The sequence below is a fragment of the Lontra canadensis genome, unplaced genomic scaffold (genome assembly GCF_010015895.1).
Source record: "Lontra canadensis isolate GAN:19392208 unplaced genomic scaffold, GSC_riverotter_1.0 scaffold137, whole genome shotgun sequence".
NCBI classification, from domain to species: domain Eukaryota; kingdom Metazoa; phylum Chordata; class Mammalia; order Carnivora; family Mustelidae; genus Lontra; species Lontra canadensis.
The window spans coordinates 2,127,935-2,138,287 of NW_022631131.1; positions in this window are offsets into that span (position 1 = coordinate 2,127,935).

Below are 10,353 nucleotides of genomic sequence, written 5' to 3' on the forward strand. Positions count from 1 at the left end.
TTGCCACTACAAGGCCTCTCAGATGTTCAATGTGTGTCAGAAAAGGAATAAAGAAGAAAGAAGGGAAGGGGAGGGGAGGAGAAGAAGGAGGAGAGTAGAAAAAGACCAAATAACTAATTCATGACAGTGATGCCCTACATTTATCTGTTTTAACTTCTAGGGTGTCCAATGCACCATTTAGGGATTTCTCCTGCGCTCCTATCCTCCAAGGCAGGTCACTTGCTTCCATCTTACAGCTGGAAACACTGAGTCTCAAGAAAACAAGAGAAAGCTTTCCTGAGTACATTTAGAGGCAACAGCAAGAGATTCAGATCTTGGGCATCCTAATTGCTTGGCTGTGCTAAGACCCTGAGTGTGAAATACTAATGGGCAGGTTCTGCCCACACAGTGATCAGAGAGCAAACAGATGCTCACAGCCAGATCAGAAGTGCATCAGCAGGCACGGGAGCTACTCCAGCTTCTTTGCCACCACCACCCCCGCCCCCACCCCTGCCACTGGGCCCTAGGACCCATGCAGTAGCTAGAGGGCGATAGCCCTGGTGCCCTCAGGCTGTGCCACTCTATATTTGCCTTCTGCACCCAGCTCTGCCTTCAGAGCTGAGGCAAAGCACCAGCTCTGCCTCCTACCTGCTACAGAGCGTTGGCCCCAAGGCCTCTTCCTTTTCCAGCCTCACTCTCCCTGCCTGTAAAATGTGAAAGCTGGACATGATGGCTTCCAGGGGAGCTTTCCAACAGCAAGGCCTCCAGGTTCTGGGGCCAACCAGGTAGGAGATATGTGAGCAGCCCCACATTGAGCCTCCCGCTCTCTCACCCAGCCCTCCTCACCGGGTTGGACACTAGCCATCTCTGACCAGTCAATTAATAAAGCTGAAGCCCCTCAAGGCATCTGCCTCCCAGTCTAGTCTCCCTTGCTTTCCTAGAGCTCTCTGCATCTCAGCTGCTGGCTCCGGGGTCAGAATCCGGACCTCTCACAGCTTGAGAGAAGAGAGACCAACACTTGGTGCCAGGCCCAGAGCCATGGGCTCCTATATGCATTTCTAGTTAGGTCCTTCCCATGGGTAGTTTTATCCTCACCTGAGAAGTCTAGGGCTCAAAGAAGTCAAGTAACTTGCTCAACATTACACAACTCCTGGTGGACAGTCCAGCCTGAAACAGTGTATGCTTCCTGAGGGCAAGCCCTCACAAACCTCCCCCACACAAATTTAGGGTACAGAATCTATTTCTGACTCTACGGAATCATCAAGGAAGTCACTTGCAGTGAGAGTCCATCCTCTCTCTCCTTCTTCCCCATGCCCCAAGTCAAAGAATAGCCCCTTCCATTTTAGAAGGAGGAAGACGGCAGGTGGCTTGGAGAAGCCAGGCTTCAGGGCTCATGTGAGAAGCAGTCAGAGATAAAGAAAGAAAGCCAGACTTGAGACACACCAGCCTTGAGACTGACTCCTGACTCTGTCATTTGTTAACCGGGTAAACCTGGGCAAGTTCTAACCAGCTTTCTTACCTGGAATGAAAGGACAGAAACACCTACCTTTTGGCATTGTTGTAAGAACTGAACCCAACAATGGATAAGAAAATGCCTGGCACAGAATATGTGTTGGATAAACACAACCCTCCTTTCCTTTCCCCCGCAAACCAGCTTCTCTTAAGCCCAAGTCCTGATTCTCTGTGCATCATAAGTCTTGAGAGATAGGCACAGATACATTCAATTTAGCAAAATGTCTGTAGCATAAAAACATGCTCAAGAAAGTGATTTTCTTCCTCCGCCTCTGCCCCATTGAGGAGGCACAACGCAGACAGTGGTCACAGCAATCACAGCAGCCAAGCAGACCACAGCAGGATTTGCCTTCCTTCCTTCCAGCCTGGGAGCCTGCCATCTTCCTGCATTCCATTCAAGCTGAAAGTTGGCACACAAGCGCCACAAGCCAGATGTTTGAGTTTTGTTAAGAGCGGCTTAAATAAAGCCTTTAAAACAATAATTCTCAGCCATCAAAGGGATATTTCTCTTCTGGCTTCATCTTTCTGACACACAAGAGATTTTTTTTGAAGAAGAAGAAAGGGGGGAGAAAAACAACCCTTCTACAAAGCAGGAATATTTTTTAAAGCACATGGATTTTTCCATCATGCTCTGGCTTTTTTGTTATCGCCAACGAAAGAGAAGAGGACCTTTGGGGAAAAGCCAATTTCCTCCAGCCCTTGACACACACCTGCAGCTCCAGAAGGTGTCTGGGGGAACTTAAACAGGTGGCGGCCATCTGACAAACTCCCTAAGGCAAAGTTTAAGCAGACATACACTCAGATGACATTGGCAAGTTGGGGAATCTGCCTCCTTCTCCCTCCTGACCCCTCTTACCCTTCCACTGGAGACTTTGCCAAAAATGTACTTGAGAGAGGGACAAAGCTTGCTGCTCCAACTCCTGACATCATGGTACCTGGAACAGTGGTCTGAGGATAGATGCCCCCTTGCAGCCTAGAAGCACTCTTTCCCAAGGAAGGTGATATTGAAGGCAAGATACACATGAGGCAAAGCCTGAAGGTTGTCCTGGACACAGTTGCATGACATTTCCAAGAGCTAATTACAACACATCATTGTCTTGGTATAAGTACCTGCTATTATGACTTGAAGACTAGAATCCTAGAGACTCTGATAGGCCTGATATACCTTTAAGAACAGACCCACCTGCAGAGCACTTGAGTTTGAGCATCTAAGTCTTGATTTCAGCTCAGGTCATGATCTCATGTGTTGTGGGATCCAGCCCCACGTCAGACACTACACTTAGTTGGGAGTTTGCTTGAACATTCTCTCCCTCTACCCCTCCCCTACTTTCTCTTTCTCTCTCTCTCTCTAAAACATATAAATAAAATAAGAAAGAAAGAAAGAAAGAGAGGGAGGGAGGGAAGGGAAGGGAAGGGAAGGGAGGGAAGAAAAAGAAGGACAGGAAGGAAAGGAAGAAAGGATGAACAAATGAACAGGACCATATGGTAAGAGCCATAGAAGGAACTAAATGCTCAAAAGCAGAACAACCGTCTAATGACTGTCAAGTAGCTTCTATCAGGCTTGTCCTGCCACAGGTAACAACTACAGAGTCTGTATAAAATATTTCAAAACTACCCAGAGGCACTGTTAAAACAACAAACAGGCAGAAATTACAAAGGAATTGATACTTGGAAGATGACAAGTGTGTATTTTGTTTTTAAAGCATCTTCCCTGAAAACAGACCATAGGTGGTGTCAAACAGGATAGCTAAATTTATAGGAAATCTGAAATCATAGTGGCTCGAAGAAACAGAAAATGTGGATGAACACAGCAGCTGGAAAGTGATGGCAGAAACCCCAGAAAGGAAAGAGCTGCAGAGATTAAGCCCCAATTTCTTTGTATAATCTCTGCCCAAATCTCTGGCTGATCCTTCAACATACATGAACAGGACAGACAAAAACCCCAGCTAAAATTAAATGAACTGAACTCAGATTTCAGCTGCTGCCAATCATATGGGAAACAGAGTTTCAAGTTTGAGTTCAGTCAAATTAAAAACAAAAAAATTGATAGTTCTTTAGAGGAATATAATAGAATCTAGAGTCTAGTAGTTCATTAACAATGTCCAGGATGCAATCCAAAATTACTAGACATATGAAGAAACAGGAAAATGTGACCATCTTCAAAAAGAAATCAATGAAGACCAATGGTGAGATGACTCTGGGGCTTTACCAGACACAAAAGTGGGCCTGGAATAAGACATCACTTTGTTGAGAAGTTCCAACTCTGAGGTCAGATAGGCCTGGTTTGTGTCCCAGCTGTACTATTCCTGGCTGTGTGACCTTGAACAGTTCCTTTACCTCTCTCAGTCTCAGTTTCCTCACTTGCCAAAATAGAGTAACAGCACCTTCTTCTCATGGTTATCTTGGAACCAAAATTAATAAGAACATGAAAATGCCTGGAACAGCCTTTGGAATGTAGTATGAGCTCAATAATTATGCACTGACTCTAAATAATGATTCCCAAGTCATCTCTGGGCATCTCTGCCCCTACCTCGTGAGTCTAAACTCTTTACACGCCACCTCCTTCCATTCTTGAAGTGGGAATGTTTTATGTTAAAGTACTGGAGTTCTGGGGAAATGTCTCTGATACATTCTAAGGGATAGCCCCACCCATCTAAGTCATCCAAATGCACACATCCAGCTACACCTTCAGTAGTGCCCTACAAGAGATTAAGAGAAACCAGCAAAACTCCCTACCTAGATATCATCTTGTTAAATGGCTATCTGAACTAAGTCCTGCCTACTGAAAGCCCTGGACCCTGAAAGCCACACTCTCAACTAGGAACAGGTTGATCAGGAACTGAAATACCAAAACAGTCATAGGATCAGCTGTTGTTCAGGTCAGAAGGGGACTGAGAGTTGACTTGGTCTAATCTCTTCATTTCAGACATTGGAAACCTGAAGAAGAAAAGGAAGGGAAGAAGTGACTGTGGTAGATTCCACAGAAAATTAAGTGAATCCACCACCTTGACACAATACCTTAGAGGATACCAAGCACACATTCATTCATAATTTTATTTCATCCCTACTACAGCTTTATGAGTTATAAAAGGGGTGATGGAAAGGAATTTCCAGAAGAAGATGTGTTCCAGAAGGAATTTCCAGAAGAAGATGCGCCTTCTTCGGTGTCATCCTGTCAAGCATTGTCTACTGGGGTCTCATCCTGGTCTCTCCCTTCCTGATCCTCAGATATAGCCCTTTCTATTTGGCTATTTATCTGCAAATGCCCTTCTTGGAGTTCACCCCAAGCAAGGGGACCTGGATAGAAGGTGGGACTATCCAGAAGGAACCATGCTGGTGAGGTGGCAGGAACCAGGTGCTACTGATTAGCCATGACAGCAAAGCCAGTCAGATTCCTGCCCCACTTCTACTGGGACCCATAAATTTCTCAGGCCTTGACCTTGGGGATAGCCTTTGGGATGTCCCTCTGGGTTCCTGGGGTTGGATTTACATGGAGTCTACCACCACCCTCAGACTGAGGGATACTAGAAAAGCCTCAAAGAAGCCACTCGGACAACTGGGGGTCTGTCTTCCTCTCTCAAGCCAAGCAAGCCTCTTAATTCTGGCCTAGTACTTCCCCAAGGATGGAGAATATGCCCCCTCCCTTCACCTCCCTTCTCCTTGGTACCCAAGCAAAGCCTAGGCCATAGGGAGACCAAGTTCAGATTTGGGGGCTGGCCACTCCCCTTGAAGCCTGAGGCATCCCTGCCCCCTCATTGGACTCCACTTGCCCCATTTTGCCAGAACACAGACAACTTTCCACAGAGCTAGTGGTCTGGGTGCTTAGGCCCAGGCCTGCTACACTCCTTCCAGCCCTACTCCCATCTCTGCCTCCCCTAACTATGCCCTCCAGCCCTTTAGGCCAGTCCTCCAGTCTTCCCCTACCCCCACCATGCTGTTCTTCTGAACTGCTCATAAATTGCCAAGTTTGACTCATTTTTCTTCATAAATCCAGAGCTTCCAGCCTCCTGTTTGATTTGTGTTCCTGAATTATCCATGAAATTTTCAATGGCTCAACGAACAGCCAAGCAGAGGTCCCCCTTGGTCCCTAGAAGAAGCCACAGAGGCCAAGAAGAATGACGGTGGAAGTACCAAAGCAGTGTGGTGTGGCCTACCCTCTAGGGAGGGGAAAAACTTCAGGCATACAGCAGGAGACTTACAGAAAACAGTGAGGGGGAGCAAGTGGCCAAGTCTGGAGAAACTACTGGGCCACCACCAAAGGAGGTAGAATCAGAGGGGGAAACAAACTTAGCAGAGGTCACATAGCTTTTTCTCAAATAACGATAAAGCTCTTGGCATTTCTTTGAATCCAGGGTCATCAATCTACAGCATTAAGGCTGGAAGGAAACTTCAGATACGCCTAATTTTTCCTTCAGAGGTGTGTGTGTGTGTGTGTGTGTGTGTGTGTGTGTGTGTGTGTGATGTGTGTGTGTGTGTCTCAAAGGTACATAACAAAATTTACCCTTTTAACCACATCTAAGTGTATAGATAAATATACTCATATTGTTGTACAACCATCACCACCTTCTAATTCTAGAACTTTACCTGATTTTACACACTGAAAACCTAGTGCAGAAAGACAAGAGGACCAGAGCAGGGCTACATAGCATGTCTGTAGCACAGACCAAGTTAGAATTTGTCTAGTGAAGTGTCACCTAGAGGCACACCCCTATGGGGGCGGGGGCTGAGTGTATGCTCCAGAAGAGAAAGGGCTCTTCCCACCGTTCTCCACACCCCACCAGGTCCCCCACCTGACAGGCAGCCCCTCACCCTGCACCTGCTCATCCCCTTCCTCTGTTAACTTGAGAAAACACTCCCAGCTGCATCTGAGCCAGCATACACAGTGGGGGTCTTGGCCCCCAGCAGGTTTATGGAAACCATTCATTCCCTGCTGAGAGCTTAAATACATCTACATAATCAGCTCCCCTTGACCCCACTGCTCCCATCATTTCTCAGGGAACCTCACAGAGGCCCTGATTCTTCCTCTTATTTTTTTAAATTGAAAACATCAATCCCTCAAGTCAGGGGAGGGATGGTGCTCTGTTTAGACACAGGAATCTTGTGTGACACAGGCTAGATTAGACCCTGGGAGGGAATGGTGATAAAATACATCCCCCAACACACACACACACACACACACACACACACACACACACACACACACACACTGGTGTGGGCATTTAATTACCATGGGAAATCACTTCCTGACACTAAATTCTACCCCACTCTCTCTTTCTGTTCTAGCCAGATGGCTTTTGCTGGAATATTTGTCCCCATAATGAGCTCTCAGCCTCTACCTGAATAATTTATGCACAGGTAGGGCTGGGTCTCTTAGAAAGGTTTGGGATGAAGTAGATGAGCCAGGGAACGCCCCCAGCACTGACAGAGGTAGGGGCTAAGGCCAGTCCATCAGGGGAGGAAGAAGGGAGTGTCTCTCTGAGAAGATGACATTGAAGCTGACAGCTGAAAGTTTGAAAAAACCCAGTCAGGGGAAGAGGGGCGAGGAGGGCATTTCCAACAAGAGAATGACATGCGCAAAGACTCCAGGCCTGGGCCACAGGTCTCAGACCGCCTCTGAGATAGATCATTAAAACGTTAGCAGTGGGGCGCCTGGGTGGCTCAGTGGGTTAAAGCCTCTGCCTTTGGCTCTGGTCATGATCCCAGGGTCCTGGGATCGAGCCCCGCATCGGGCTTGCCGCTCGGCGGGAGACTGCTTCCCCCTCTCTCTCTCTGCCTGCCTCTCTGCCTATTTGTGATCTCTGTCTGTCAAATGAATAAATAAAATCTTAAAAAAAAAAAAAACACATTAGCGATGAGGAAAGTGTGCCTTAGAGACATAGAGTGACACATAGTGTGGGACAAGCCAGACCCTCTCCTTCAAGACAATGCATCATTTGATCACTCCAGGAGGCTCCCAGAGAGGCTAACTGGGAAAGTTGAGGCCACCACAGTAGCTCCCTCCTGCTGGAAGACCCTTCATTCCCACTGTCCACCAGGCTTTTGGAGAGGAAGCCTGGGTTGCCAAGAGATGCTGTCCAACAGAACAGCCAAGCAAGAAAGGTATACAGGCTCCAGAATCAGCCTGCCTGGTTCTTTCCCTTACTAACTACTCCTGGGGCAGCTCCCTTTGTCCCTTCCAGAGGCACTTACCTTATCTGTAAAATGAACTTAATGATTTTCCCTACTTGATAAGGCTGCACTGTAAACACCTGGCATAGTGCCCAGCAGATAGTAAGTGCTCACAAAAAAAACAAAACAAACAAACAAAAAAAACACGCCACACAACAAAACCTTAGATAACATTAGTATTATTTGGGTTCAGGCACAAGACAAGATTGCTGTTGTTTTTTTAATTCGTCTAAAAAATAAAACACACCCTCCATACCCCACATTCACAGTTTTCACACAAACCAGACTCTGCCTTCACCCTATCCCCTTCCTCCCTACCCTCTGTGAATGGCCCAAAACTCTGCCAGTGCCTCCCTGGGAAGAAAGCTCCAGGCTGCTGTGACGGCCCATGAAGAGGACATGTGGATGGCTTTGCACACTGGAAGGGCTACACAATGGTCTCCATCAACTAACTGTTCTTAAAGCACCAGCCTCAGTATCTGATGCTCCTGGGCCCTCCAGGTGCATCTACTTCTATTTCTCAGTTGTGAGCAAGGCAGCCACAGAGCTGTGCCCTAAGTCATGAACAAAAGTTCACATTGTAATCAAATAAAACACACAACCAAGCTAATCAGCCACATGTGGGGTCTGTGTATTATGATTTTTCTGCTTCTTGGTGATAAACTCTCAATGATAAGCAATGGCTCAGATAGGAGGCCTCTGTGTTTTTCCTCTGTCAGTTCTGAATCTTTAAATAGTCGTGGTGTGAGGTTGAATCCATATCACAAACACATCTACTGAGATTCGCTCTCAGGAAATTCCAAAGAGCCTGACCCATCTGCCAGGGCTCCCTGTGGCCCCCACCCCCACCCACACATACAGGCTGAGGCTCCCCGGATCTGCAAGTGCCCCTTCCTTTCCTCCCTTTATCAGGGTGTCTAGAATGTCAGCTTGTCCACTGGTCTCGGGGAGAGCAGATACTAAATTGGAATCCCTTGGATTCAAACCTTGGCCCTGCCCCCTCACAAGCTGTATGACCCGGAATGCATCACCTGTCTTCTCAAGATTTTAGTTTCCCCATCTCTCCCTGAGGTCGTTATAAGGACAGACAAACTAACAGAGCAGCGCCTTGTGCAGACTCTGGCATCAGACTGCTTGGCTATGAAATCCCAACTTGGCTCTCCCTCAACTGTGTGGCTTTGGACAAGTCATTTGATCTCTCTGAGCTTCAGTTTCCTCGTCTGCAAAATCAGAAGAGAAACAGTCCCTATCTCCTAGGATTGTGGTGGGGCTCGACAGAGACATTGCACGCACAGTGCTCGGGAGAATGGCTAACGCTCAGAGCGCATGCGACAAGTGCTTGGAATCCTGCTCGTGACGCTCTTATTTCCTGAAGTGCTTGTCAGTCCTGTTGCTTGTTCAATGCCTAGCACCCTTGAAGCCCTCCTCTCAAACGCACAGGCTCCCTGCTCCCACCGGAAGAGACAGCCTGAGGGCCCTGGGCAACGGTAACCCTGGAGCCCACAAGCCACAGCTACAGGCCCAGTAAGTGGTCACACTGACAACTGAACTTCCTGGGGGGGTGGGTAAAGGGGCGGGCCAGGAAATCTGAACAGGGAAAAACCAGGGAAAGAAATCAGGTGCAAAGGCCAGGGCGCAGGCAGGGCTGGCCCCCCAGACTTTGACTTGACAGAGATGATGGGCCCAAAAATGTGGGCCTTTGCCCTTAGCAACTCTATGACAAGATGCCCTGAAGCCCTGTCTTTGAAATGTGCTCCACTCAACTGGGAATGAATAATTTACAGCCTTTAATCTTACGCTGCTGAGGAGGGAGAGGGAGACGACCATCAGCTCGCCGGGCACCAGAAGATGAGAAGGGAAATATAACCCTTTTCCAGGGTCTCTGGCCTGTCAAGTCTCCCTCAGAGACAAGCTCCCATGGTCGCGACGCTGGCAGACTTGCTGATCCTTCTTTGCGGAGGGCCCACACCCCCGGATGTCAAGAGCTACATGAACAAGTTCGGAAATCGTGAGTGCATCAGTAAGACGAGCAGGGGAGAGAAAGGAAAAAATAATGTGTGAGTCATAAATGGGTAATGCCTGTTCCCACATTGCCAAATGACTTCCATTTCCCTCACTTAGATCCCACCTCTCCCATGGACAAACTACTTTTCTCCCTCATTCGGAGAATATCGAGATGGACCCTTCTTCACCAGCCTGTGGGCATGAATGGCACGAACAACACAAAATATTGCTAGCTCCAAGCGCCTACCTGCCAACTCAGGGATTTCAATCCTTTGCCAACTCCCTCCCATATCTGGGAGCCCCCAGGGGCATCTCACTCATGACTAGGCCTGGGTTTCCACACTCTTGATTGCTCTGCAAATTAGCTGCAACAAAACCCTTCAGTAAATGAGGTGGGTTGTTTTTTTTAATCTTATCATTACTTTAACCAAGTATGTTTGAGCACCTACTTTGTAGCTGGCAGGTGCTAAGAATTCAGCATTCTCCTGCGGGGTGGGAAGAACATTCCCGCAACCTGTGTTATGTTCGGGTGTTGGCAGGAAGGGGCCCACTGCAGTGTTGTTTGGGCCCCAAGAGGTTAAAAAGTAAATGAAATGACTCTTCCAGTTGGCATATACACAGTTTTTTTTTTTCCTCTGGAACACTCAGACTAGCACTGTCAATGGGTTCAAACGAACTTGATGACCAGCC